Source organism: Rhinopithecus bieti, unplaced genomic scaffold (genome assembly GCF_001698545.2).
Source record: "Rhinopithecus bieti isolate Rb0 unplaced genomic scaffold, ASM169854v2 scaffold_9615, whole genome shotgun sequence".
NCBI lineage: Eukaryota > Metazoa > Chordata > Mammalia > Primates > Cercopithecidae > Rhinopithecus > Rhinopithecus bieti.
The window spans coordinates 828,151-855,412 of record NW_016806325.1 but is presented as its reverse complement, the minus strand read 5'-3'; the positions used below and the strand labels follow the sequence as shown (position 1 = coordinate 855,412).

Here is a 27,262-nt window from a genome sequence, read left to right as displayed (position 1 = left end):
ACTGAAAGTGACAAATAGAAGTTGTATGGGTGTTCAAAGTACAATTTCTACTGAGCACATTTTGCTTTCGCACCATTGTAAAGTTGAAAAATTATGTCAATCCATTGTAAGTCGGGGACCATCTGTATTTGAGGTAGAACCTCAAACACGGATAGTAATGACGGGAATGAATGAACACTCAGTTCCCATCATGAGTTGTAGTGTCTGCTTCATATTCTTGCATTTTTTTAATTTATTTTTTTAACTGACAAGTTTTGCCAACCTTTAATTATTTCCTGGGTTTTTACATAGAAGACAGAGCATTCTGTGGATAAATACAGGGAATAACTTTTTTTCTTATTTTTTAATTATACCTTAAGTTCTGGGGTACATGTACAGAACATGCAGGTTTGCTACATAGGTATACATGTGCCATGGTGGTTTGCTGCACCCATCAACCAGGTTCCTGCATATTTGAAGATAAGTATTCCTGGTATTACTCCAATAGCTAAGAAGAGAATCTGCCTTAAGGCAATGCTTGAAGGTTGGGCAGGACAGTGAAAAGGAGGTAGGAGTTTAGGAGGAGAACTTGATTCCTTCTCTGAGTTTAGGGAAAAACACTTAAAACATTATGCTAGAGACTGATGTTGGAGAAGCCCAAAGAGAGTTTTCTCATTGGGTGGGGAAAGCTCTGGGCTTGGCACTTAGGAGGCTAAGATTCTAGTCCTGGATCTACCACTGGCTAACTGTGAGCCCTAACTTCCTGCTTATGAGATAAGGAGATCCAAGGAGAATGATTGTCAAGATTTCTGTAACTTTTGTTTTTCAGCACAACTATGTGGCTATGTGGCAAATAGAGCTACACAATTTCCAGATTTGCTCTCTATATGGCCAGTGAGAAATGAGTATTGTTCTTCTAACAGAAAACAACAACAACAACAAAAAAACGCTCATTTCCTCAGAGATTGAAATTGCATGTATAATATTTATTTTGTCACAATTTCTCATTTCAGATGAGATCCAGGGCATAAATATTCACATGCAAATGGGTCTAAGTTTTAGTAGAAAGTATCATACTGAGAATCTTACTGGGCCCATGCCTGTAATCCCAGAACTTTGGGAGGCCGAGGTGGACAGATCACGAGGTCAGGAATTTAAGTCCGGCCTGGCCAATATGGTGAAACCCCATCTCTACTAAAAATACAAAAATTAGCTGGGCCTGGTGGCACATGCCTGTAGTCCCAGCTATTCAGGAGGCTGAGGCAGGAGAATTGCTTGAACCTGGAAGGCGGAGGTTGTAGTGAGCCGAGATCGCGCCCCACTGCACTCCAGCCTGGGCAACAGAGTGAGACTCCGTCTCAAGAAAACAAAACAAAACAAAGAAACAAACAAAACAAACAAAAAAATGTTGTCAATGGAAATTTAAGTGAGAAAGAGAGATCCGGTAGATTTTAATCAGATAAATAACATAGATTTATAACTAGCCACAAATGAAAATTTGAGAGTAATTACTAAAGTAAAATAAGCATCCATTTTTAACTTTTAGTGTTTATTTATCACTCTAAATAGTATTCTCTTGCGGATACTTTTGTTCTCTTTCAGTTCGCTATGTATAGGACTTGGCAGGCTGCATTTTTTTTTTTCTGGAATTGCAAATTTGCTTTATTCAAAATCTAAGTATAATGAAATTTACTTCTATATACCTTTTCAGTACCCAAGAGAATTTTGGTTCCAAAAGATATTAATTGCACAAGATAAAAATCTCTCCTGCGAGAGGTGAAATACATGCTTTACTAGCTTTTCCTCCCTTGACTTTAAACTTCTGGAAAGTTGATTCCCTGTCCTCCCAACTATTTCTGGTAGTCCCCAAGGGGAGTTAGTTATATATGTTGTGTTCAGTTTCCATGTGTCTTTCTCCCTGATTCTCATCTTTTTTTCTTTTTTCTTTTTCTTTTTTTTTCCTATTGCAACATCTTTGTGCTGGGTATCTCCGTCTCTGACAGCCACTGTGCTTGATATTGTGGGACCTCTTAGTCACTTTTGCTACTCCTGGGAGGATGACGGTCTTCTGTTGGGAACTGCCTTTGCTGAATTACCGGAGCCCCATAGGTGCTGCAGGAGGTGGTGTTCTGTTGTGATCATATGTCAGAGAGTGCTATTTTCCCTTTATGGTCTAAATGTTTGTGTCTTCGAGAATTTATACGTTGAAACCTAATCCCAATATAATGGATATTTGGAGGTGGGACGTTTGGGAGTTGATTAGGCCATGAGTATGGAGCGCTCATGAATGAGGTCTGTGTCATTGTAAGAAGATGCCATGGAGTTAGCGAAGTCTCTTTCTGCCATGTGAAGATACAAGGAGTACTTGGCAGTCTGCAACCCAAAAGAGAGCCCTCACTGGAACCTGACCATGCTGGCACCCTGATCTTGGACTTCCAGCCTCCAGACCTGTGAGAAATAAATTTCTGTCCTTTTTAAGCCACCAGTCTATGGTAATTTGTTAAAGCAGTCCCAGTGGACTAAGGCATGCCTATGTGGATGTTACTGTCTGTTAAACTGGTACAAAATCACTGCTGCTTGTGCCCCAACAGAACTCTTGGTAAAAAAAAAAAAAGTATTTTTTAATTTCTTGAGTGCTACCTTTCACCATAAGACTCGGGCACAAGTCTACCGTGGATTAGGTTGGGAGGTATATGCTGTGTTAGAGTCGAAAACTGTTTCTCCTCTCTGACAACCAAATCATCGTCATACCTAACTCTTCTCTTAGATTTGGAGGCTTCTCAGGTCCCCATTCACATACATTTGAGGCATACCCTTCTCCCCAGTTCACAGACATGGAAAATGTGTCTGAAATTCATAGAAGCAGACAATTTAAAATACAATCTGAAGCCCCCTTCTTAAACAAGGATAAATAGAGAAATGAAGAAAAAAGATGTCAACTGCAAAGGTGGTGAAGCATACGGCAGAGAAGCAGAAGAGTGTTCTGCAATAATGCCACCTGAAAGATCAAAAATGTTGCAGGAATATTAATCTTAGAACATAAATCTAGAGACAGCTGGGAGGGGAGAAAGAAGGAGTGTTTGAGAGAGACCAGCTGAGACAGATCAAGAGGAAGGGAGTGGGAGGCAGGATCTATATTGGAGGTGAGACTCGGGGTATAGGAGTCAGTAATTCCTGGGTCTTGCAATTATAAAAGCATTGATGATACACCGTTATTCACTTACCAATTGACAAAGATTCAAGAAGTAATAATACTCAATTTGGCGAAGGGTATGGTAAGAGGAACTCTCCTTCACAGCTAATTTATGGGTTTGCTTTGTAATCCCTTTGTTTCCTTTCAATTTTCATTGATAACACTTCTTTTATACACAATAGAAAGTTAGAAGTAAACTATTTCTCTATGCATTATCCCAGGCAGAAATTTAGGTCAGAGCTTTACCAAAGCAGATGCTTTTGTTTGATCTTTTCATATATTTAACAGTGCTTTATGAATAATGACATGTCTATAACTGGGAGAAATATTAACTGATTTTCACATATGGTGGATGACTGTGCTGTGTGCTTCTTCCGCTTCTCTGTAGAAAGCACTGTGAGTCAGACTCAGTTTCTTGAAAGCATTTAGAGCCTTAGGAACACATTTCTCTTTAGGCTTTTGGTTCTAACAGAACAAAGTAGATAGAGAATTGTAATGGCCTCCATTAAATTGTCTGTGATTAAATAAATGGCTGCACAAATACCATTTTCTAATTATTAAGGAAATTGCTTAAATAATTTACTTTCAGATATGATTCAGAAAGAAACATTTGTGCCATTGCACTGGAATAAAAATAGTTTCTGTTGTTAATATGATGGTGCCAAAGGGTTTTTTCCTTATGCATTTAAAACCAATTTTGCAGATTTGCTTAGTTCATTAATTGATTCCCAAATATGGCTTTCTGCGTGAGAGAAAATCAGAAATGCATTATATTTTAATGACTGGATGAGAAAGGGAAGGACTCCAAGAGTAAATTGTAATGGGTGTTATCTACATTTATCAAGTGAGCACATTCATTCTTTTATAAATAGAATCTTTAACTTTATTTTCTTGGCAATGAATAAATATAGAAAGAAAATAATACTTACTGAAACAAATGAGTCCATATATATCACTCCAGAATATGTCCAGAATATGGTTAGTATCATATTGCTCCCTGTTTATTTGGGAAAGGAAAGGAATACTTTTTCTTTTTTTTTATTTAAGACAGGGTCTCAGTCTGTCATCGTCCAGGCTGGAATGCAGTGGTGCGATAAGGGCTCACTGCAGCCTCAATCTCCTGGGCTCAAGCGATCCTCCCACCTCAGCTTCCCAAGTAACTAGGACCACAGGCACGTGCCAGTGGATTTAATTTTTAAGTGTCAATTTGACTGGATTAAGGAATATCTGGAAACCTGGTAAAGCATTATTTTGGGTGTGTCTGTGAGGGTGTTTCTGGAGGAGATTAGTGTGTAAGTCTGAGTAGATTAAGTAGGGAAGATCTTGCTGCAGTGTTGGTGGGCACCATTCAATTGGCTGGGAGCCTGGAAAAACAAATACAAGAGGTGAATTAGTCTCTGTTTGAGAGCCGGGATTGACTTGCTGGCCTGGCCTTTGAACTCCAGGACTTACATCAGTGGCCACTCTGATCCTGAGGCTTTTGGCCTGAGCTACGCTACCAGCATCCCAGGGTCTCCAGCTTTTAGATGGCCTGTCATCGAACTTTGCAGCCACCACAATCACATGAGGTGCCAATTCCCCTAATAAACCCTCTCTCATATATATACATTCCTATCCTATTGGTTCTGTCTCTCTGGAAAACCCTGACTAATACAAATTTGGTACTGGGGAAATCAAATACCATTTCTTTGTCAACCTAAGTAACAGAGAGAGGCTCTCTGAAAGAAAAGATGTTCATTTGGGAATAGAGCTTTGCAACGTGAACATGCATGCCACAGAATACTATGTGTGTATTCAGGGAGGTAAAGGAAGACACAGATTTTTAAAGGAAAAAAATGTGGAGGTTTACATAATTGTTTTGAAATAATTATCCTTGACTACAAAGATCAATAACAAGTGTGATGACAGTCTGAAGTCAAGTAGGCAATTTCTGGACAGATGTCCTTGCAGAAGTACTTTTTGTTTAAAGTTGCAATGACTTTTGTGCAACTTTGTGGTTTTTGTAATCTTTTCCATGATCAGGCGTACAAGCTTGAGAACCCTCCTTTCGTGGTCTTCCCTGGCTGTGTTTGTTAGGGTTTTCTTGACATGAGTGACTCCATTTGATTCTGACAACTTTCACAACCTACTTAATATATTTCTCACAACACAATGAAAGAGATTTGTGAAACTGTTCCTTTGTAGGAAGGCTGTGATAAGTATATGAGGCTACTTAATGATGAAAGAAAAAAGTTTAAAAGCTAATTGTTATTGGTGCCGTGAAAGCAGAAAATCACTTAATTATGACAGCCAAGCAATAGCCAGACTTTCAAATGGATAGCATATACATATAAAATTTGTAGACCACAACCAATCTTCAAATACAAGTGCAGAGAGTGTTTTGAAGATCGTAGAAGAAGTGAAAATGCAGATAAAAAATATAATAAATCTCCTTTGCCAAATTACTCCATCAGGTACAACTTCTGCCCCTTCACACATAGCACCATGTTTGCCTTCGAAAGACACTCATCATAAGAGAATAAAAAGAACTTGGCAAGCTCAGTGACCTTCTGAACAGAAGATACTTGTGTTATAAGGTTCCTCCAGTGTTGCAAAGTACATTAAATGGTGAACTATTTTTGATTAGGGATTTGACTGTCAAAGAAAACAGACTTCTTATAATCACCACTAAATCTGACATAGAAAAACTAGCACATGCCTCACTTTAGCGAATGGATGGTACTTTCAAAACTGTCCCCGCTTTTTTTTTTTTTAATTTAATCAAGTATATACAATTCATGCCCCTGTTGGATTAGAAAATTCTAGAACTTATTAACTCATAGATATTAATGACTGGAAAAATCAAAACACTTTATAAGTAGTTATTTAAAGACTTGGAGGACTTTGCAGAAGAAAATATATTTCAATTGAATCTCCAAACCATAATGACTGATTTGGAATTAGGTACAATCAAGGCTCCTAAAATTGAGTTTCAAAGTGTTACCAGATAGTTTGATTTTTCTATTTAGGCCAATGCATTTGGTGGACAATCCAGATGAGTTTATTGGTCATGCAGAATGACAATGACGAAAACGTCAGTTTAAAAATGAGTCATTTGCCTTCATTGGCATTCCTTCTAGCTGATGACATTCCGGGAGCTTTTTATGAATTAAAACTGCATTTGCCTGAAGAAGCTAGCAAAGTTACTGACTGTAAGTTGTCAGCAATATATATATATATATATTTTTTTTTGCTATTTGGTGTGTGTTCATCTTTGCATCATTTCCAAAACTGGTGGTAGAAATCATGTGGAGACTCTTAGAGAGTTTGAATTTGTTTTATGCACTTTTTGCAAATTTAACTCCACCAAAGTGTGTTACTACAATGTTGACTTTGTGTAAGTGTTGTGCATGTATAGATGTTGAAACTTCCTCAGCAATGAAGAGATGTCCTTTTCGTACATCTGCATTTATACAAGAAAAATTTTCTCGAGATCTTGGCTCTTTGGGTGATTGCGTACATGGTGAGACTTACCTCGGTTTTTGATCAATCTCATCAAAAGACTTAGATTGCTCATCACAATATTTTAGATGACAACAGTTATAAAGCTGAGTACACACAATTTCCAACCATAGTGATTATGTATTTATACATTTCCCTTTTTGATCTGTTTATGGATATGGTTTGTCTGCTCATAACTCTTATCCCAGTGCGACTGTCATGGTATACCTGAGTATTTATGCTTGCAAAAATACATACGTTATTATTGCCTAGTTTATTGTGTAAAGTGGCCTATGAAGTGTTTTGTCATGTTTTTATATGTTCTCAAATAAATCCCTTTTTAAAAATATAAATAAAACCTTTAAAGATTTTTTTAGAATTTTTCAGAATGACATTTTCGGGATGTTGATCTTTTGGGATTTCAGCATTAAGGATAATGGCATTCAGGATTGTGTTTTTTGGGATTCTATTTGGCTCCCCATATGGTCACATTCTTATTGGAACCCTTTCTTCTTCTAGCTTCCACAGCCCCAGTCCCTGGGTTTGCTTCATTTGATTATTTGTTTTTCTTTTTCACATCTCTAATCCTTCTTCAGGTCCATTTTCCTGTGTTTTCTGTACTTGCTGTCCTCAAATTCCATAGGACTCCAAGTGTGGCCCAAGAACAAGCTGCATCAGCAACACTGGGAGCTCTTATTATAAATGTAGAATTCAGGCCTCACCCCAGATCTACTGAATCGGAAACTGCAAGCATTTTAAAAAGATCCTCACGTGATCCACTTGCACATTCAGGTTTGAGGAGCAGTGTTCTAGATGCTGGTGCTCTCTGAGGTTCTGTTTGTCTGTTTCTCTCTCTCTCTCTTTTAAGGTTCTGTCTATTTCTCTCTCTTTCTCTCTCTCTCTTTTGAGATGGAGTTTCGCTCTTGTTGCCCAAGCTGGAGTGCAATGGCACGATTGTATTTTTAGTAGAAACAGGGTTTCACCATGTTAGCCAGGCTGGTCTCAAACTCCCGACCTCAGGATATCCGCCCGCCTCAGCCTCCCAAAGTACTGGGATTACAGGTGTGAGCCACAGCTCCTGGCCCTGTTTCTCTCTTTTTATGGGCAGTCACATCTGCACCAGACTTTGATATTTACATCCTTATGACTTTCAGAGTAACTCCAGCTAGATATATCTTTTGAGTGCCAGGCATTTATTCAGATTTGCTTAACTGCTTTCATATCCCATAGGCACCATGAACTAAATATGTCTAATATTGTACTAATTTTCATTTTCTCCTCTATCTGCCTAGGCACTCAAACCAGAAACCCATTATTCTTGATTCCTCCTTCTCCCATCAGTGGTAGAATATACTAATAGAGAAGCATCCGCTATATAGAATACCATGGGAAAATTTGAAATTAAATGCTCCTATTTTATCATAAGTCAAATTTTCCCCTTCCTTTCACCCAAAATAAGAAATAGAAAAATTCAGTTGAGGTCGGCTGTCAGATGTGATTTGCTTGCAGATTCCTGAGAGAAAGAATGAGAAAGCATGCAGTGTTTCCACTGGAAAACACTTGCAAATTTGATACAACCTAGCTCTTTTCATTTGCTTCTAATAGTTTGAAATCAGAGCAGAGGAAGAACTGAATCCTAAACAAGTCAATTAAGAGTGGAAGTGGAGGGCCTCTCTTAATGCAAGCGATGGCAAAATGTATTCCCCTGCCATCCCTTCTGACCGCTAGGAAAAGGAACTATCTATAATACTTTGGGAGTTTACCGGATGTTGTTATTTCCTGATTCTTAAAGCTATATGCTTTCAGGAGCAAAAGTTTATGTTGAATTTTCTTATTCTAGGACTTGTGTTGCCCTCTGAATGACATCTAGATTTGAGTTAACCTTTTTGTAATTACACGTGTGGGGTTGGAGACTGCTGTTTGCCTGCTGATATCCTGTATCCCCTTCTCCTCAAGGACAGAACTGTGACCTGATTTGAGGTAGCCTCTCTCCCCTGCAGTCTTTAGCACACTGAGCAGCTGGAGAATAGCCACATACCACAGCATCTCCCTTCACCGCCCACTCCTGCCTCTCTCTGGAGTGAGCATCACCCCTGTGGTGCCCTCCAGCCCTGGGGACAGACTACTGCTGCTTGTCACCGTGTTCAGAAACCCCAGAGAAGCAACTCGTCTCCCTTGAAAAAGCTCCCACCAGCATCCCGGAGCCCCAGCACGCTGAGAAGCAGAGAGGTCTCTGTGTCCGCAAGGTGGGAGATGTCCAGGCCCCCACCTCCAATTCTCTTTTCCGTAGAAACTGTTAGAAAGCAAGCTTAGCATCTATGATCATCGTACACCTGGATTTTGTCTACATAGCCATTTGCTACCTGGACTGGATAACGAACCACCATCTGTAACTCAATTTGTATGGGGAAAGTGTGTTTGGCGCTCCAAACATCTAATTTACTAAGCAACATTTGCAGCACTGCCTGTGTGTGTAAGTGGATTCCTGCCAGGGTATGTGGACTGAGATGAATCAGGAATCAAGAGCCTCGAAATGAAAAATGGATTTGATTCCTAAATATGGCTGTGACTATGCACAGGAACAGATTTAGAGAAGTAAAACCCATAGATGGTTGAATTCAGTAGAAAAAAAAAACTATCAATTTGATGTGATTCAACTATTTCCTCACTCACTCACTGTCCTGGAACCAGTGGTTTATCCTGTCTTTTAGCTAATGCTCCAAGATATCCTCCAATAGAAATGTAAATCAGGCCACCACTGAGTGATGAATGCATCTCCAGAAATGCTCCTGCACAATGAGTGTTGAGTAAGGGAACAGCAGTTCAATATCCCTCCTGTTACCTCACAGACATTTCTTTAAGAACTGGCTGAGAAGATATCTCAGTTTGACATGATGTTAAATCCTTTAAACCAGCATGCTATGCTAGACCACTATTATTCCTCTTTTTTTGTTGTTTTCTTTTTGAGATTGAGTTTCGCTCTTGTTCCCCAGGCTGGAGTGCAATAGCGCGATCTTGGCTCACCGCAACCTCTGCCTCCTGGGTTGAAGCAGTTCTCCTGCCTCAGCTTCCCGAGCAGCTGGGACTACAGGCACCCACCCCCATGCCAGGCTAGTTTTTTTTTTTTTTTTGTAGTTTGAGTAGAGACGGGGTTTCACCACAGTGGCCAGGCTTCTCTTGAACTCCTAACCTCAGGTGGTCTGCCCGCCTCGGCCTCCCAAAGTGCTGGGGTTACAGGCATGAGCCACCGCACCGGGCATTTTTTTTTTTTTTTTTTTTGAGTAGTAGAGCAAATAACTTGAAGGATACATGTTTTGTGGGATTCATCTGGGGTTTATTTCTTTGTAACTTCCCAGTTTCTTGTAACTGGCCAAATCTTTGGAAGGAGATTAGAAATACAAAGAAACAATTCAGGAAAAATAGCAATTTTCTGTAGCTTTCCCAAAGGGACTGAGAAGTAACAGCTGATCAAATAGGTGCAGATCAAGGAGGCTCAAACCAGAGGGGAACCAAAGAGAATATGATTTGCGTAGGTGATGGTGCCACAGATGGCCAGGGGCCTTGTCGCTTACTGGCCGTTTGGGCTTGGGCAAGACATTGAACATATTTAAGTCTCATTTTCTTTCTCTGAAAATAGGGAGAATAATAACAAATGATATCTGCTGCTGTTGTTATTTGGCCAAAATAATCGTCCTAGGCTTGAAATGGTACTGATGAAAAGAAAGCATGTATAAGATCTAGTAGTTAATAGCACAACAGAGTGACTATAGTCAATAATAATTTAATTGTACATTTAAAAATAAAATAGTAGAATTGGATTTTTCATAACACAAAGGATAAATGTTTGAGGTGATGGATACCTCATTTACCCTGATGTAATTATTGCACGTTATATGCCTGTATCAAAATATCCCATATCCCCCATAAATGTATATACTTACTATGTACCCATAAAATTAAAACATTTTAAAAGAAAATTCTTGTGTTTTAGAACATTATATTCGTTCTTTTGGGCTTTGATGGACCCACCAATTTGAAGTATATTCAGCATTTACTTTTGAGACCTGGCAGAAAAGATACTTTTAGAAAAGGAGACACTTGATTTTAAAAATGCACACTTTAAAGTTTATTCTTTTCTTCATAGCGTCTTTGAGATTTTTCTTACTGCCTCTCTACCCTAAAAGAAGCATAATTGCACCAAAATCTCATCATTATTTTAAGAGGGGATTTCATATACTGCTTTACTTTGGCTTTAGGCGACTCCATCACCTTAAGTTTTACCGGAAAGATTGAGATGAAAATCAATTTGATACACTGTCATAACAAATCATATGACACAGTAGAGGCTCTTGACTTGTGGTCTTCCAAATTTTCTCTGCTGCAGGGTCTTGGGTCCTAATACCCATGAGGATGCTAGCATAGTGTTATTTACTGAAAGCAGGGATGCTGGGGCTAGGGAGACAAGTAGGATGGACAGATGTTCTTCTGTAGGTATAAAAGTTTGAGACACCAATTTGACATGCAAGTATAGACACCATAGCCTTGAGCTATGAAGGTGGTTGAGCAGAGCAACTCCTTTAGCATTGTGTTCTTTGAAGTCCTAGAAACTTTTCAGAGGGCTTCCAGAGCACCGAGGTGGGGTGGGAGAGTGACTTTGGGTCTTCCCACCCTACCCTGCTTCAACCAGAGCACTTCTTATTCTGTTTCCTATCATGGCTTCCATGAAGCTTCATTTGGAGGGAAAAAAGAGAGACATTTCCATAACTTAATTTTTTAAAAAATCCACTGAATTGCAGAAAGGATAAAGTAGTGTCTGAATATACAAAATATGTAGATGTTATTTGTTTGAGAAACACAAAGATGTATTGTTTGACAGATCATCTAAACCAATGAATCTCTGGAATGGAAGACAGAGGGAGAGAGAGGAACAAAACTGTCACACAACTGCAGTTGGTACTGGGATTATTTCATTGGCCTAATTCACTAGTCAACTGAATAATCAAACACTATATGCATCTCCCTAGATGACATCAACAGTGACCTTTTCATGTATTTTTTTTTTATTCTATGTGTCATGAATCCAGTACAATCTTAGAATACAGACATTATTTTATTCCTGTACTGTGTTTCCAGGACTTGGCTAAACAATGAACCAGACATCATTTCTCTCTCTTCAGAACATGGAAGAAGAATTTGAAAAGTTAGAAGACCATATTAGATGCCTTTCTTCAACCAAAATTATTCACTCTCAAGAAAAATATGGGGTAAAATGCTAACAGATGAAACTGTTGAGTAAATTACCAAGAGTAAATCTAGGTCCCTAAATTGTGAAACAGTACAGAGTGTAATACCATTCCCTGTGTTCCTCTCCTTCCTTCTAATTCTGTCCCCCTCCCAAAGCACAGCTTTTGTCTTGCTTTCCTAACAATTTCCAAGAATACCTAACACTTCCCTGCCAGTGTACACACATAGCCTTGATTATGTGATTATGTTCCACTCCTTTGATATCTTCCCAACCCATTTGAAAACTTCGAATACTAAGGTCTATCTTATATGTTTTTATTCTTGAAGGGGGCATATACTAGGTATCTAATGAAAACATTGCCAATGCCCTCCAGATGGAGACCACGAGGAACACACATATACTTGAGCAAGGTCAGTTCATGACTCCTTGCAATGAGGGAGAACACATACCATGTGACTAACTGTATGATTTGAGCTTGTGTTAGGAGACTTGAGGGAGAGTTTTAGAAAATGAGGCTTTGCTCTGGATTGAACAGTGCCAGGAAGTACAGTTAATTCTGTGTTTGGGTATTTTAACCCATCCTATCTAGAAGGAAGGACAACTAGACTGAGGCTAAAGCTGTGATTGGTAAAACAGCAGCTGTCCCTCAGATTCATTAGGATAGGGGAATTTGGGTTATTTTTGTTGCTCCGACAAGGTTCATGTTTTTGTGTTTAGATATTATTATGGAGTGGTCTTGTTTTTGTCCTGGTCCATCATGGTCACGGAGTGGCCTTGTCTAGTGTTGATGTTCTGTGGAACTGTTTGCATCCAACAGGAGGGCACGAAGGCTAGCTATGAGCACCAGACTAGCACCCGCTGTTGAGGCCTGCCTTGCTGTTTCTCAGTATTGAATTGAATTGATTTTCAGCTGCAGTGTGCTTCATTAAAGATCCTTGTTTCATACACAAGGGTGGGTGGAAGGCATCCCGAGAGACAGGACCTCTGAGCTCTAATATCTGATCAGCCCTGTCTTACTTACACTGAAGACATTATATAATTTCTTTTCAAGGTTGCCTTTTGATCTGTAGAGGGAGTTGCCTTTAACTTCAAGAGTGTGTCCTAATTCTTTCCTTTAAGTGGAATTTCATCATCAGGATCAAAACCTAATTTCTTCTTTATGCTAATGAGGCTCTGAAAGCTAACCTTTAACATGTTTACCTCATTCTTTAAAGGGTCTAGGCTGCAGTGAGGGTGAACTGAAAACAATGCAGTCCTCTATGCCTGAGGACTGCTTTCTATATTCAACCAGTGTGGTCATTTCATGACATCAACACTGTTTGGAAGGTTTCGGTAAAAATCAGCACTGCATCTATTTGATCCAAACATACTTAACCCATTTGTTTAGTGGTTTGCAATAAATAATGACATTTGAGAAGTGGTTTATAATCCTTGTTGCACCATAGAATCAAAGGGAAGCTTTTGAAAAGAGATCGTGTTTTAATTGGTCTGACGTGGGGCCCAAGCAGGTACTAATTTCTTTAAAGAAAAATACTCCACAGGCAATTCGAACAAGACTCACTGGGAAAAATAAAAGGATCTTTTGCCCCTAGTTTATAGTGTAAATTATTCTTCGAGGACATCAAGGGAGCTTTGTGACTCTTGGTATCTGGGCTTGGTATAATTTGTCTTAAAATAATGGTAACACGTTTGCTTAGGCCAATGCGTTTTATGTGACTAGCTGTTGGAACAGCAATATTAAGTTAAAGACTCAATTGAAGAATGAGTCATCTTAAAACAAACAAAATTGGCTAGTTTCTCCAAGGCTTTGGTGAGTTAAAATAATTCTGCATCCGTGGTCATCCTCCCTGTCCTATAAACAGGATGAGGGAGCAGTGACGGTAAAAAAGGGAGCGCCAGTGTCTGGCGCGGGGTTGACAAGCAGACATATAAACAGAGTCTTGGGAGGAAGCTGTGTTTATAGCAACTGAAAGGGAAGCCCTAACCTCTGAAGTAAGTAGGGGATACTGGGGCCTATAAATAGCTTGGCAGGTTATTTCTAACATTTGATAAAAACTATTCACCAATAAATATTTTCTATTATGTATTATAATCATTGATTTGACACCCCTGCAGCTGTCTATTGTACTTAGAGTTTCTGCAGAAATAATTATAGAGTGAGCAACATAACTTCCTACTGTATGAATAGCAATATGTTTCAAGCCACCGACTTACAGTACTAATACTCCGAAGGAGAAGGTGACAGAGTGTAAAAATTAACTCGTTTAACTCCACTGCATCTGTAAAGGCTAGCATCAAATGCCTTTAAAAGTGTACCTTTTAAAGATCCTTGGTAGTTGTTACCCTAGTGAAAAGTATTTGTTGCAAAGAAAAGGCTAGACTAAGCAATGTTCTCTGAAACATTTAAAACAGCTGAAAATAAACATTTATGGATTGACTGATGTGATGTAGACACAGAAAGGTCTTGGACTCAAACCTTGTTAAGTTAATAAGTTAGGCTCCTGGGATACCTTCAACTGCATTCTAAAGGGAGACATGAAAAGTTTTATTATAGTGGAAGCATGCCATGTGATGTCGCCAATGTTGAAGATATTAACTTTCATTTTAGAAAATAAAAAGAGAAAATACCGTTGAGTGGTTAACATTAAAGACTCTGGAGCTAGACTTTTTGGGTTTAAATGCTAACTCCATCATGTACTATCTCTGTGTAATTTGGAGCAAGTTATTTAAGGTGTCTGTATTTCTTCCTCACCTATAAAATGGAGACAATAATGACATTCATAGAACTGTTGTGAGGATTAAATTATGTAATATAATAAAACACCTGGAACAGTGCCTGGCCCATAGTAAGCATTCGTTTTACATATCAGTTGCTTGGATTTTTGGTCCTTCAGAGAGAGTCAAATAGTTGTGTAATGAATTTCAATTGAGCAAGAAAACCTGCTGAAACAATGTTTGTATGTGGATGATTACTTTTCTGAAATTAAACCTGGTTCAGTGTCAGTAAAATTTTATGCTAAGTATCTTGTCTAAGGAATAAGACTTAGAAAACCTTGAGACTGGGGCTGTGGTTTTTTCATCATTTGACCCTGTACTTCCCATGACTTCTGAAGGGGAACAATAATTTCTTTGAACAGAAATCTCTCTGTTTCCATCTCAAGATGAAAAAAAAAAAAAGAAAATCACCCCAAGCCTGATTAAAACAATTTCAAAAGATTTTTGTTTACAGTGTGAATAATATTTATCTGTTACAGAAAGTGTTTTCATAAGCGTGGAGGAGCCTCAAGGACAGAGAGAAGATCCGTAGCCCTTTGTCATGTACTTTTTTCATCTTCAGGGGTTTTACAAGGTTGACTTACGAAACTCACCAGTGCCTTCATCCACTCATAGTACCCAGGGAGCCTGTAGGGAATGTTTCCACACTGGGGCTGTCCACTGGCCTTTCTTAATAAAGGAAATTACACTGATTTATGATAGCACATGAGCTCAGATGCTAGAGAGTAAATGAAAAAGATTTTGAAGATATTTGTGTGTTCATACCTCAGGAGGCTATGTAATTAGTTCCACTCTGATTACCTTTAAATGATATGACACTGACATTGAAATGGAAGGTTCCATTATTTAGCAACCATTATTTAAGCAGTGATAACAGCAAAACTAAAAATGAATGTTTACCTGACAGTTATTACATTCTGGCAAGGTTCTATGCTTTACATATTAGGCATTACTGGATTCATCCTCCCAACAACCCTGTAAGTACCATTATTAACTCAGTCACAGAGCGTGTGTGGTGGGAACCCATAAGTTAGAAAATACTTGGTAGAGTCAGTGGTGCTGGAATGTATTCAAAGGCATAAGATGATTTAGAGATCACAACGTCTGGATCAAACCCAGATGCTATGACCCTGTGTCTCATGACCCAGCATTTCTCCAGCTAAAGAATTTCAAAATGCGAAGGAGAATAGCTCCTGAATATAGATTTTTTTTTAAAAGATAAGGCGCTGTTCTATTTATTTAGTCCACTTTGCCAAAACTGTTTTCTATCAGTATTAGAAAAGCATACAGTATAACTCAGAGATTTTTTTAAAAAAACAAAACAAAAAGTTCAGCTTGTTATATGGCTGTGTGCTAATTCCTGATGTAATGGGAGTCTTTTTTCTCCATAGGAACTGTATTCTGTGAAGCAAATCTTTCCATAATCTCTAATACTGCCCCACAAATCCTGAGTGAATTACATACTTTCATTATAGCCCTCCCTCCTCCACATTCTCCCAACCCTGGAAAAATAGCCTACTTTTCTACGAGGGAAAGAAAAAGAGGCCGTTAGCGTGTGTCTGAAAAGAGTGAAGGAATTATCGAGCTACTTACAAGCTCTGCACATGTGGAATCAATATAATTTTCCATCAGATGGTTCAAAAATGTATTCAGATTATGTGGTTTTGAAATGCTAAACTTTGGAATTTAGTTGTTAATAGGAAAGTTTTCAGGATAGTTTGCCTACCGAGTGCCATTATTGAATTTGAATAGCAAATTGTTTATAATCATACACAAACAATCTTTATTTAGGTTTTACCCATGTTTCCTGAAGGGCAGGGCAAGTTCTGTGTATATCATTCCTCTCTGTCTACTGGGAAGGTCAGGATTACAGACAATTAGAAGAAAGTCAGGGCATGAACAGATCTCTCTATGTATTCCACTAGTCTCCTGTTTTGATATTTATCCATGAATTTGAAGTCACATCTACCTAGCTATCATCTGATTTCTATGCAAGATTTTTCATAAAGAATATGACAGTGCTTAAAAGTATGTGAATTTTAAATAAGACTTTTGAAACAATAATAAAAAGGTAGATCAGTGATTCATATGGAATTAGATATCTATAAGAACTCCTGAGATGCAGCACTTCAAAATATAGTTGAACTGGGTTAAAATATGTAAATCCCTTAAAGTCAATGAAATGTAAAGTTACATTTCAGTTATGTGCCAAGCAAGGTCCATGTAACTGGCCCAGTATAAACTTTTCACATGTGTTTATAATAATGAGGCTGACAGTAGAAGAGATGAATGTGGAATTACTATTAGAATAACAATTTACATTTCTGTAAAATGCCCTCATATAGGTAATCTCTTGATTTTCATTAGTGAGATATTATTCCCATTTTACAGATTAGAAAACTTAGGCATATAGAGCATAACAGATACAGTACATGGAAGATAGCATCATCTAATAGAAACAGGGTGAGAGGATGGACTTTGGGATCAGACAGATTAAAAATCCCAGTCCCACCCCTTAATGCCTATATGATCTATGGGAATATTATTTGGCCTTCTTAAGCTTCATTTTCATTATCTGTGAAACTGGGATAATTCTGTTGACTTTACAGAGTTGCTGTGAGAGTCAAAGGCAATAAAGGTATGTAAAAAACTTAGTTTAGCTTTTTCTCGAAGATATGGGGCTTGATGCTGGGAGACTCCAAACAGAGTGCTTCATGAATATTTGGTTGAGATCTCCATTTTGCCTTTTGCAATGTCAGGACATGCATTTCTGGGCCCTGTTGCCGAAGCCATAGAGAGCCCCTGCTAAGACAGGAACAAAGTGATCTCTGCCCCAGATAAAAAATATTACCTTCCTGATGCATTATTACCCTCACCTGGATTTAGCCATCGTTATTCCCAAATAGTAACAATCTGTAAATGTATTTGTACAGTAAGAATTGCATGGTCCTGGTGCATCTATTTTACACACATTCCTTTTAGGGATTTTGTGGACACATGTGTTCACCAGCTGTAAGAAATTGCTCTATCCACATAAAGAATGATCACCCACAGCATATGTTTACGGGTCTCCCCAATGTGTGAAGTTAGGGCTATTTGTTTGTAACATGCTCACATTAACTCTCTTTAATGTCTGCGAATGAGGAAGATGACTGATGTTTGTTCATGCCTAAAATAGAGAAGTGGAGGAGTGGGAAGGAAAATTATTTGTGCAACATTACACAGAAAGTCCTTGATGAAGCAGGAATGAGAGCCGGAGTTGCTGACCTCTCAATTCCTTTCCTGTCTCCCACAGGCAATGATGCTTCTGCAACTCCTGGGCAGGCAATTGCACCTTCATTCTTTTGCACACGTACAAGTGTATTTTCCAGGGAATCCACTGCAAGGGCCTCCACCCACCTACATACAACTTATATTTAGCTCTGATGACAGGGGTCTGCTTGACCTGACCAAAATCAAAGGAGAAGTGAGCCTATTGGGGCCTAGACAGGGCAAGAAGAAGCTCAAAGAACTGGCTCTATAGGAACTACAGAAAAATCTCTGACCTTGAGGTCCCAAATCTCTGACCTTGAGGTCCTCAGAGAGAAGCAGCTCTAACCCCGATGATGACAGAGATGAATTAAAATAAAAATGCTTCCAAATATCTGTTGCCAGGAAGCAGATGACATGCTAAATTACTCTGCAGATTGACTACTTAATTCAGCGATTTCCTGAGTCAGGAGTTGCCAGAAGAGCCATTTTGTCCTTTCTGGCAAAAAAGCCGCTGGGATTGCTGTCTCCAGTCCTCTTTCCTCTGCTTCCTGCTGTAGGAAGGCCTGTTTCCTGCAGAGAGATGCCTGATTAGACAGCACTATTTTAGTAGGCAGAGGACTAGGTAACAAGTTAGGTCTTTCATTTGACATTGATTGTGGGCAGTGTGGAAGTCATGCACATCATAAAAATATAAGTCCTTTTAGAAAATGCAAACTAGTGAATGAAAAGCAAATTAGACAAAGGAAATGTCTGAAAAGTAATATTGCAACATTTTCATCTATTTTATTTTAAATGTTTTGAAATGCCTGGTTTATTTTTGCACAAAGAGCCCTGCTTCAGTCCCAGTACAGGTTTTCAGAACTGAATTTCGAGTGATGAGATTAGTATTTGCCAAGTGAATATGATGCAGCTAAGCAGTCTGATGTCAGTGAGTGGTGACTTTGAGAAGACATAGCAGTTGGCTAGGGACAACTCAGTTGACCCTGAGCCAGAATGCGTATTTTATAGAAACTGGTGGATAAGCTGTATCTCAGCTCCTGACTACTTTGCTGTACTCTGGAGTAGTGCATCCACCTTATCTCTAAAGTGGCTGAATAAGATGCATATAATCCAGCAAGGCTAAATAAATAAAAAGCTCAGAACATTCAGGCAAAAGGAAAACAAGAATAGGAGGCAAAATGGAATCACAAATGAATGGGTTCACAAAACATAGAGCAAAGATTTATTTCTTCTGATACTTGTTTGGCATCAATGTTGTGTGACCTTGGGTTAGTGTCTGTGTGCCCTGACCTCTCAGGCTGTAAGCATCTCAAGAGCAAGGCTTCTGTCATGGGCTTCTTTCAAGTTCGTGTCTTGTTCAGAGCTTTATTTGTAGCCTGTGCTGCTTAAATGTTTGCTAGTATTGATTGGTGATGGTTGAGTTTCTTCTTTTCCACAGGGTTCTACCTTGGATCCCCCAATATTGTAGCATCAATAAACATATCAGCAATTATTTCCAGAGTTGTTATTTTGGATTACAGAGCATCTCAGGTTATTTCCATTTAAGCAAATTTGGAGTGATTTTGTTGAATAATTTCTATTTTTAGATTTTTCACTCCAACAGCTGGGTGTTGGCTAGAAAGTCACAAGTTACTAAAAGTGTTTGTGTAGAAGGAAACCATCTATTGGCCATGAGGTGTTGTAGAAGAAATTCCTTCCCTGGAGGAGAGAGTGGCTAGTTGACTAGATGTTCCTTTTAAACTATCCTATCATATTTTACCCTTGAAAATGAATTTGCAATGGAAGCTCTAAAACCTATTCTTATATTTGGGATTTCTTTAATTCCAAAGAAAAGAATATAAATAAATATTTGATAGGTGGCTTTAAAGTTTCTGCTCTGCCCGGGTGCAGTGACTCATGCCTGTAATCTCAGCACTTTGGGAGGCTGAGATGGGAGGATCACCTGAGGTCAGGAGTTCAAGACTAACCTGGCCAATATGGTGAAACCCTGTCGCTACTAAAAATACAAAAATTAGCTGGGCGTGCTGATGGGCGCCTATAATTCCAGCTACTTGGGAGGCTGAGGCAGGAGAATTGCTTGAATCTGGGAGGTGGAGGTTGCAGAGAGCAGAGATTGCGCCACTGCACTCCAGCCTGGGCAGCAGAGCGAGATCCTGTCTCAGATTCTGTCCATAGTTTCTACTGTGTACTTTTTTAGGGAATATTTTTTGGTAGGAGAATTATACAGGACTGACAGGTCACTGGCTGTATCATCAACTGATTTGGGGATTTGTTGTCACCTCTACAAAAGAAGGTTAAAAAAAAAGAGAGAAAAAAATTGAAACTTTCTCTTTGGCTTTTTTTCTGATAGCTCTGGTGAAAAGTTTAAGAGGGAAGAAGTCATAGATACTAACTAAAATAAGTTTCTGGTAATATTTTTATCCAGGCATGCTATGCTACTTTATTAACATAGTTAAGAGATAATCAATTTTAGTATAAATCAATAATGAATAATTAATTCCAGTGTATATCCAAATAAAGGAGAAAACATTTCTAAATAAAATGGATAGTTCAGCTTGCAAATATGACATGGATATAAATTTTATGGTGTCTTAACCTGCATTTTGAATTTCTTTCTTATTTATATCTGATATTCTCCAGAGGACTAATTTAAACTAAAGAACAGGTCTCATCTGGAAGAATAAATGGAAAAACACCTTCTGAAAAAAGAAGGTAATTGTGGGAGGAGAGGAAGAACTTTCTACATATGAAATTGTATTTTAAAGCCATTTTATTTGGTTATTTATTTATTTATGATTTTGAGACAGAGTCTCCCTCTGTTGCCCAGGCGGAGTGCAGTAGCACAATCTCAGCTCACTGCAACCTCCACCTCCCAGGTTCAATCAATTCTCCTGCCTCAGCCTCCCTAATAGCTGGGATTACAGGCACCCACCACCACGCCCAGCTAAGTTTTGTATTTTTTTAGTACAGACGGGTTTTCACCATGTTGGTCAGGCTGGTAACTCCTGACTCCAGGTGATCCACCCTCCTCAGCCTCCCAAAGTGCTGAGATTACAGATGTGAGCCACCTAAATCAGTGTGGTGCTGACAGAAGTACGGACTGCTCAGTGAATCAAGATAGCCCAGAAATAGATCATACTATAAAAGATTATATAGTATATATCAAGGTGATATCACAAATCACATTGGAAAGAGAATATCCAATAAATGATGTCAGAAAAATTGGTTATTTATTTGAATAAAAACCTCACTAGATTTCCATTTAATATCATATACCAAAATAAATCAAGATGGGTAAAATAGTTATACACTAAAAAGAAATCACGAAGCAAATGACAGAAAATATAGATTCTTATTTATTTGATCTTGTTATGGAATAAGATTTGTAAGAAAAGAAACCTCAAAGGGAAGGTTGTCACATTTGACAATGTAAATTTAAAAACATTCAGAAACTTTATATGTTTATTTAAAAATATGAATTGGGCCCGGCACGGTGGTTCATGCCTGTAATCTCAGCACTTTGGGAGGCCGAGGAGGGCAGATCACCTGAGGTCAGGAGTTCGAGACCAGCCTGCTCAACATGGTGAAACCCTGTCTCTACTAAACATAAAAAACATTAGCCAGGCGTGGTGGCAGGCTCCTGTAATCCCAGCTACTTGAAAGGCTGAGGCAGGAGAATCGGTCGAACCCGGGAGAATCGGTTGAACCCAGGAGGTAGAACTTGCAGTGAGCCGAGATCATGCCACTGCACTCCAGCATTGGGTGACAACGAGTAAAACTCCATCTCAAAACAAAAAGAAAAAAATTCATTTTTTTTCTTGCTCTGTCACCCAGGCTGGAGTGCAATGATGTGATCTCAGCTCACTGCAACCTCCGCCTCCTGGGTTCAAGTGATTCTCATGCCTCAGCCTCCCAAGTAGCTGGGACTACAGGCACACGTCACCACACCAGGCTAATTTTTGTATTTTTTAGTAGAGAAGGGGTTTCACCATGTTGGCCAGGCTAGTCTCGAACTCCTGACCTCAGGTGATCTGCCTGCCTTGGCCTCCCAAAGTGCTGGGATTACAGATGTGAGCCATGATGAACTGTGAGTCAATTAAATCTCTTTCCTTTAGAAATTATCCAGTCTTGGGCAGTTCTTTATAGCAGCATGAAAACAGACTAATACACAGGTTTTCATTACTGTGAACCATGAACACTCATATATGTATATATGTGTGTGTGTATATATCCTGGTGAACACATGCAGACTTTCTCTTGAGTATGTGGTTATACTCAAGAGAAACTGAGTATATGCTTATGCTCAATGAAATTGCTGGATCAAAGGGTATGTGAGTGTTCAACTTTAGGAGTTAATGCTAAAATAGTCTAAATAGTTTTATCAATTTTTACTCCTACCAGCAACTTTATGAAATGCCTTGTGGATGTACATCTTTTCCAGCATGAGGTATTATCAGACTCTGCAACTGTTGCCAACCAAATGGGTACACAATAGTACTTCATTGTAGCATTAATTTATAATTCCGGATCACTGAGATTGAACATCAATTCATGTGTTTATTGCCCATATATGATTCTTCCTCTGTGAAATGATTGTTCATGTTTTGTCTATTTTTCTATTTGGTTGTTTGTGCTTTCCTTACTGACTTATTGAACTTTTATATATACATATTTTTAAACAAATCCTAGTTGGTTGTGTATCTTTCAAATAGCTTCTTTCAGTTTATAATTTGTCCGTTCTATTTAAGGTGTCTGTTGACAAATTTCTTAATTGTAACACCTTAATTTTAATAAGGTCACATTTGTGCAGTTTTTTTTTTTTTTTTTTTTTGCTTTTAAAAGTTAACATGTGTGTTTCATATATTATTTTCTACTCCAAAGGCTAAAAACCATTGACTGATAGTTCCTCCTAAGAGTTCTAAACATTGATTTTTGACATTGAGAGAGAGAGAAATGTTTTCTTTTGCTTTAATGCAAGCCAAGTTTAACACTGGTACTTCAAGATCCAGAGTAGTGTCAGTAGTGTCTGACAGAATGCAGGAGAAAAAGCAGCAGGGGCTGACAATATAAGGTACCCAGTAAGGGTGGTAATGTTACCCTGTGGTACACAGGTGACAGGGCCCTGATTAGGAGTAGAAGAAAGAATTACATCGCAATTCAGTAACTTAACAGTTTTCCAACCAGATTTGATTATGTACTCCTAGAAACTCCCAAAACAGCCAGGTGATATGTAAAGGGCCTGAGTCTTTTCACCAGTTGGGAGAAAATACCACTGATTGGACTATATTATTAACAAACACCATTGGGAAAAAACTGAATTACATTAATTACAGAGATATGTCTGTTTCTCCAAGTTCAATCGTTGAAGCCCAGTTTTCCAGTACAAGGGGCTTCAGAGGGGAATTTCTCTTACATGTTTCCCTCTCTTGCAAATGCTCCCTGCTATATATTATTGTAATAAGAAGAATTTTATAGGCATCTGTTATTTTAGGTGGGAAAATGAGAATTTTCTGGCTATCTTCTAGAAGTTTCTTTCTTTATTTATTGTTTTCGTCTATGGTTGTACTCTGTTTCTGTTACAATAGATAGTTAAACATGAGTAGGGCAGAGAGGTGCCCTCACCACCAGGAATGTCAGGCAACCATCATGTGGTGGTCAGGTGGTTGTTAAACTGTCTCTCTAAAATAATATTGGGTTGGTGCAAAAGTAATTGCCATTTTTGCCATTGGAAGTAACGGCAATTACTTTTGCACCAACCTAATGATTGGTTGCAGCCAGTGCCAGGGGAAAGGCAGTCTCCTAATAGATTAACAAAACATCTAAAGTTGGTGATCGGCAGCTTCCTGAAAAGATCTCAGGAGTTGGCCAAGTGGGCTCATGCATGCGCACTAGGGAGCAAAATGGGAGAGTTCAACTGGCATATGACCATCCTCTGGGAACATTCCATTGGTGAAAGAAGAATTCCTCAAGTGAGCATGTGCACAACTCTAGTAAACACACTGCACATGCGGTCCCTCCCAAGCGCTGGCAGGCCACTACGCATGTGGACAGCCTACTCCAAGGAAGACTTACGGGAGAAGAGACGCAACCCCTGGAAGCATGCGAACATATTAAACCCCAAGTTAAAGGCTAAAGCACACACTTGAATCTCTCAAGTTGCTCATTTGCCCTCTTCCAGGTACTTTGCTTCTTTTCATTACTGCTAAAATCTTTCTAATAAACTTTCACTCTTCTAAAACTTTCTTCAGACTCTCCCTCTGCCTTATGCCCCTTGGTCAAATTCTTTCTTCTGAGGAAGCAAGAATTGAGGTTGCTGCAAATCCATATGGATTTACCGCCACTAACATTTCTTACTACCTATGTCCTTTTCCCATTTCTTCCTCTGCTTCCAGAGTCACCTAAAATATCAGGAGTAGCAGGTGGAGTTGTAATCTCCTTCTCTATTAGTAAAGCAGGGCCAGTGGCTACACTTACTTGTTCACATTTATGCATTGTTTTGCAAGTACTGGTTGCGATTCAAGTTGCAGCAGGTGTCCATGAGTGGGCTCTGGGCTTCCTGCTACAGGATTTGTTTCTGTCACACTTTGGACAATAGTTGTGGACACTGGCATTGGGAAATATAAATAATAAAGATTAGGGTATGATTAAATATTCCCAGACTTTAAAATAGCATTTGTATGCACTAACAACTTCCTGTTATATGAAAGACTGCTTATGACATCCTTATAAAGGCAAAAGCCCTTCTTCACATGTTAGCCTTTGTAGTCAGGCAGCATGCTTCTGATCTGTGCAACAGATAGTCAGGACTGCTACAGCCCCTAGAAATTCGTGTGCTCTGGGGAAATTTGGTACTAAGAACTGAGGATTCTTTGCAATATAATTTTACAATGTAAAAGGGTCCTCCGTGTCTGGTTATGTAATATGGGGATGATATTTTGCAAAAAGACAGTAAAAAAAATTAAAGGCAGTAAGTCAACCCTTAAGCATGTATTAAATGTTGTTATAAAATAGGATTACCATCCCATTTCTATTAGATCTTGAATTAACTCTTGAGTTACTGAAAACCAAGGCTAAAATAAGGTCAATTTCTCTGGCAAGGATTTGGCCCTTGGGTTAGGTTATTCTTCCCCCCCCCGCCCCCGCTTTAATTTTACCTCCTCTGTGGACAGGGTTAGGGTCTTCCACAGAAGAAGAAAAATATTTAGCTAATACATAAATGATGAGGTACACAACATCATTGGTGGTCAGGGAAAGCAAATCCAAACTACAACAAATACTATTTTTTTTTTTTGAGATGGAGTCTCGCTCTGTCACCCAGGCTAGACTGCAGTGGCGCGGTCTCAGCTCACTGCAACCTCTACCTCCTGGGTTCAAGCAATTCTCCTGCCTCAGCCTCCCAAGTAGCTGGGACTATAGGTGCCCATGACCACGCCTGGCTAATTTTTGTATTTTTAGTAGAGACAGGGTTTCACCATATTGGTGAGGCTGGTCTCAAACTCCTGACCTTGTGACCCACCTGCCTCGGCCTCCCAAAGTGCTGGGATTACAAGTGTGAGCCACCACGCCTGGCCAACAAATACTATATTATACTTAGATGGTAGGCAAAAATTTTAGTGTCTGATATTATCAAGTATTAGAAATGATAAGAATCAACAGGATCTCAATGCTGTTGATAGGATCTTGTATTGGTTTGACATTTTCTCCTGGAGTTGAACATCTCCTATGTCTCCTACACCCCAGAAATACTGCCCCTAAGTAGATACTCAAAGGAAAGTTACATACCAATAACAGGATACAAAGATTTAACATGTATAGTGGCACTATTTATTATAGAAAAAAAAAAAATAGGAAATAGCTCAAATGCCCATCAACAAGACTGGGGAATATTGTACACCAATCAAAAATAATGAACTACAGAGACATGAAACAGCATAGATGAATCAAAGTTAAAAGGAACAGAACTAAAAATATGTCCTTTATAGTTCATATAGATGCAACAAATACTACTTTAAAATGAATCAAGGAAGTAAGGAACACAGGGTTCAGGATAATATTTATCCCTGATGAGCTGAGCTTGGGTTTGGGATGCTGGAGACTAGATGGAGTTTGGTGTCAAGGTTCTGGCCTTTGGTTTTGGTGGTGCGTTTGTGGGTAATTATTATATATTTTTAGAGATAACTTACTGGTAAACCAATAAAATCAGGCTATACATTATCAGTGATAAATCTAATTATGATTAATCCCATTCTCTCCACCTGAGGCTAGTGTTGAGGAACAAAAACAAAGAACATTTTTTATTTCTGAGGTGAACCATATACAAAATTTAGAAAGAAGTCAGAAGTAAAGGGTTATGACAGGTTTAAAATCTGACTCTGCCTCTTACTCAATTCATCATCCTGAGCAAGTTACCTAACACCTTGGAGCTTCAGTTTTTTCATCTGTGAAATGCAGATTACATTAGTGTTTTTATGATAGTGTCAGGAAGACAATTCATTAGGATCACACTTATAAAATGTAATGAATTTAGCACAGTGCCTGGGACACGTAAGCATGATAATATTATCAAGAGTAGTTTCAGTAGTCTCATATTACTTGGACTGGTTAAACATTCAGCTTCTCCTTTATGTAGTTCTGTTCTAAGGTACAGGCCTTTCCTAGTTCTTCTAATCACTGTATCCTATTTTCACTTTTTATTCCCAGGTTAGGCTTGAGTCTCCATCCCATGCCAACTTTGGAGAACAAAGATTCTTCCCTGTTTGAACTGCAGATCCCCTCCTTTGGCTTCTTGCTATCTCTAAATCTGCAGACCCTGTGCAAATGGAATCCGCTGAGAAGGCTTTGACTATATAGGGTGCTGGCAGATGCTCACACTTTCTTATTTAGGCAAATTGGACAATCACAGAAATGCAAAAATGGGAAAGATAGTATGGCTTTTGACAATGTAAGTGTGGAAAATAAAACTGTGCTGGCTGAAATGGTTTCTTTCTGTAGGTCTAATACTTCTTTTAAAAAGTCTGAAAGAGCTCATATATGCAAAAAAAAAAAAAAAAACATGTATCTCCACATTTTTCTCCATGCCAATCAGGAACAATGCTAAATAGAGACTAGATCTTCTATCTAGTGATACAACTTTGATCTAAATAACTTAGTATATTCTATACTTTTTGATAAAGGTTAAAATACAGATTAAAATAATTCACAGATAATAGTGTTGTATAATTGTAGCTATATAGTTATGTAAAATTACAAATAAGATTTTTGTACTGAAGTTTTAACCCATGTGCAAAATGGGATATTAATTATATTTTTTAATAGTGTGAAGTTCCAAACGAGAAAAG

The 27,262-nt window shown here is 38.7% G+C and overlaps 1 long non-coding RNA gene across 2 annotated transcripts in view; it reads left to right on the top strand.

Annotated features, from left to right (window-relative positions):
• LOC108531837 (uncharacterized) overlaps nucleotides 1-26,836 on the top strand; it is a 103,939-nt gene extending 77,103 nt beyond the window's left edge. Inside the window, exon 5 of one of the 2 annotated variants that reach the window (XR_001886297.1) lies at nucleotides 26,625-26,836. This is a non-coding gene — a long non-coding RNA (uncharacterized LOC108531837). Of the gene's footprint in view, nucleotides 1-8,492; nucleotides 9,600-26,624 lie in introns of those variants that run through there. The other variant, XR_001886296.1, reaches the window with a different exon arrangement.
• Nucleotides 26,837-27,262: the final 426 nt, after the last annotated feature.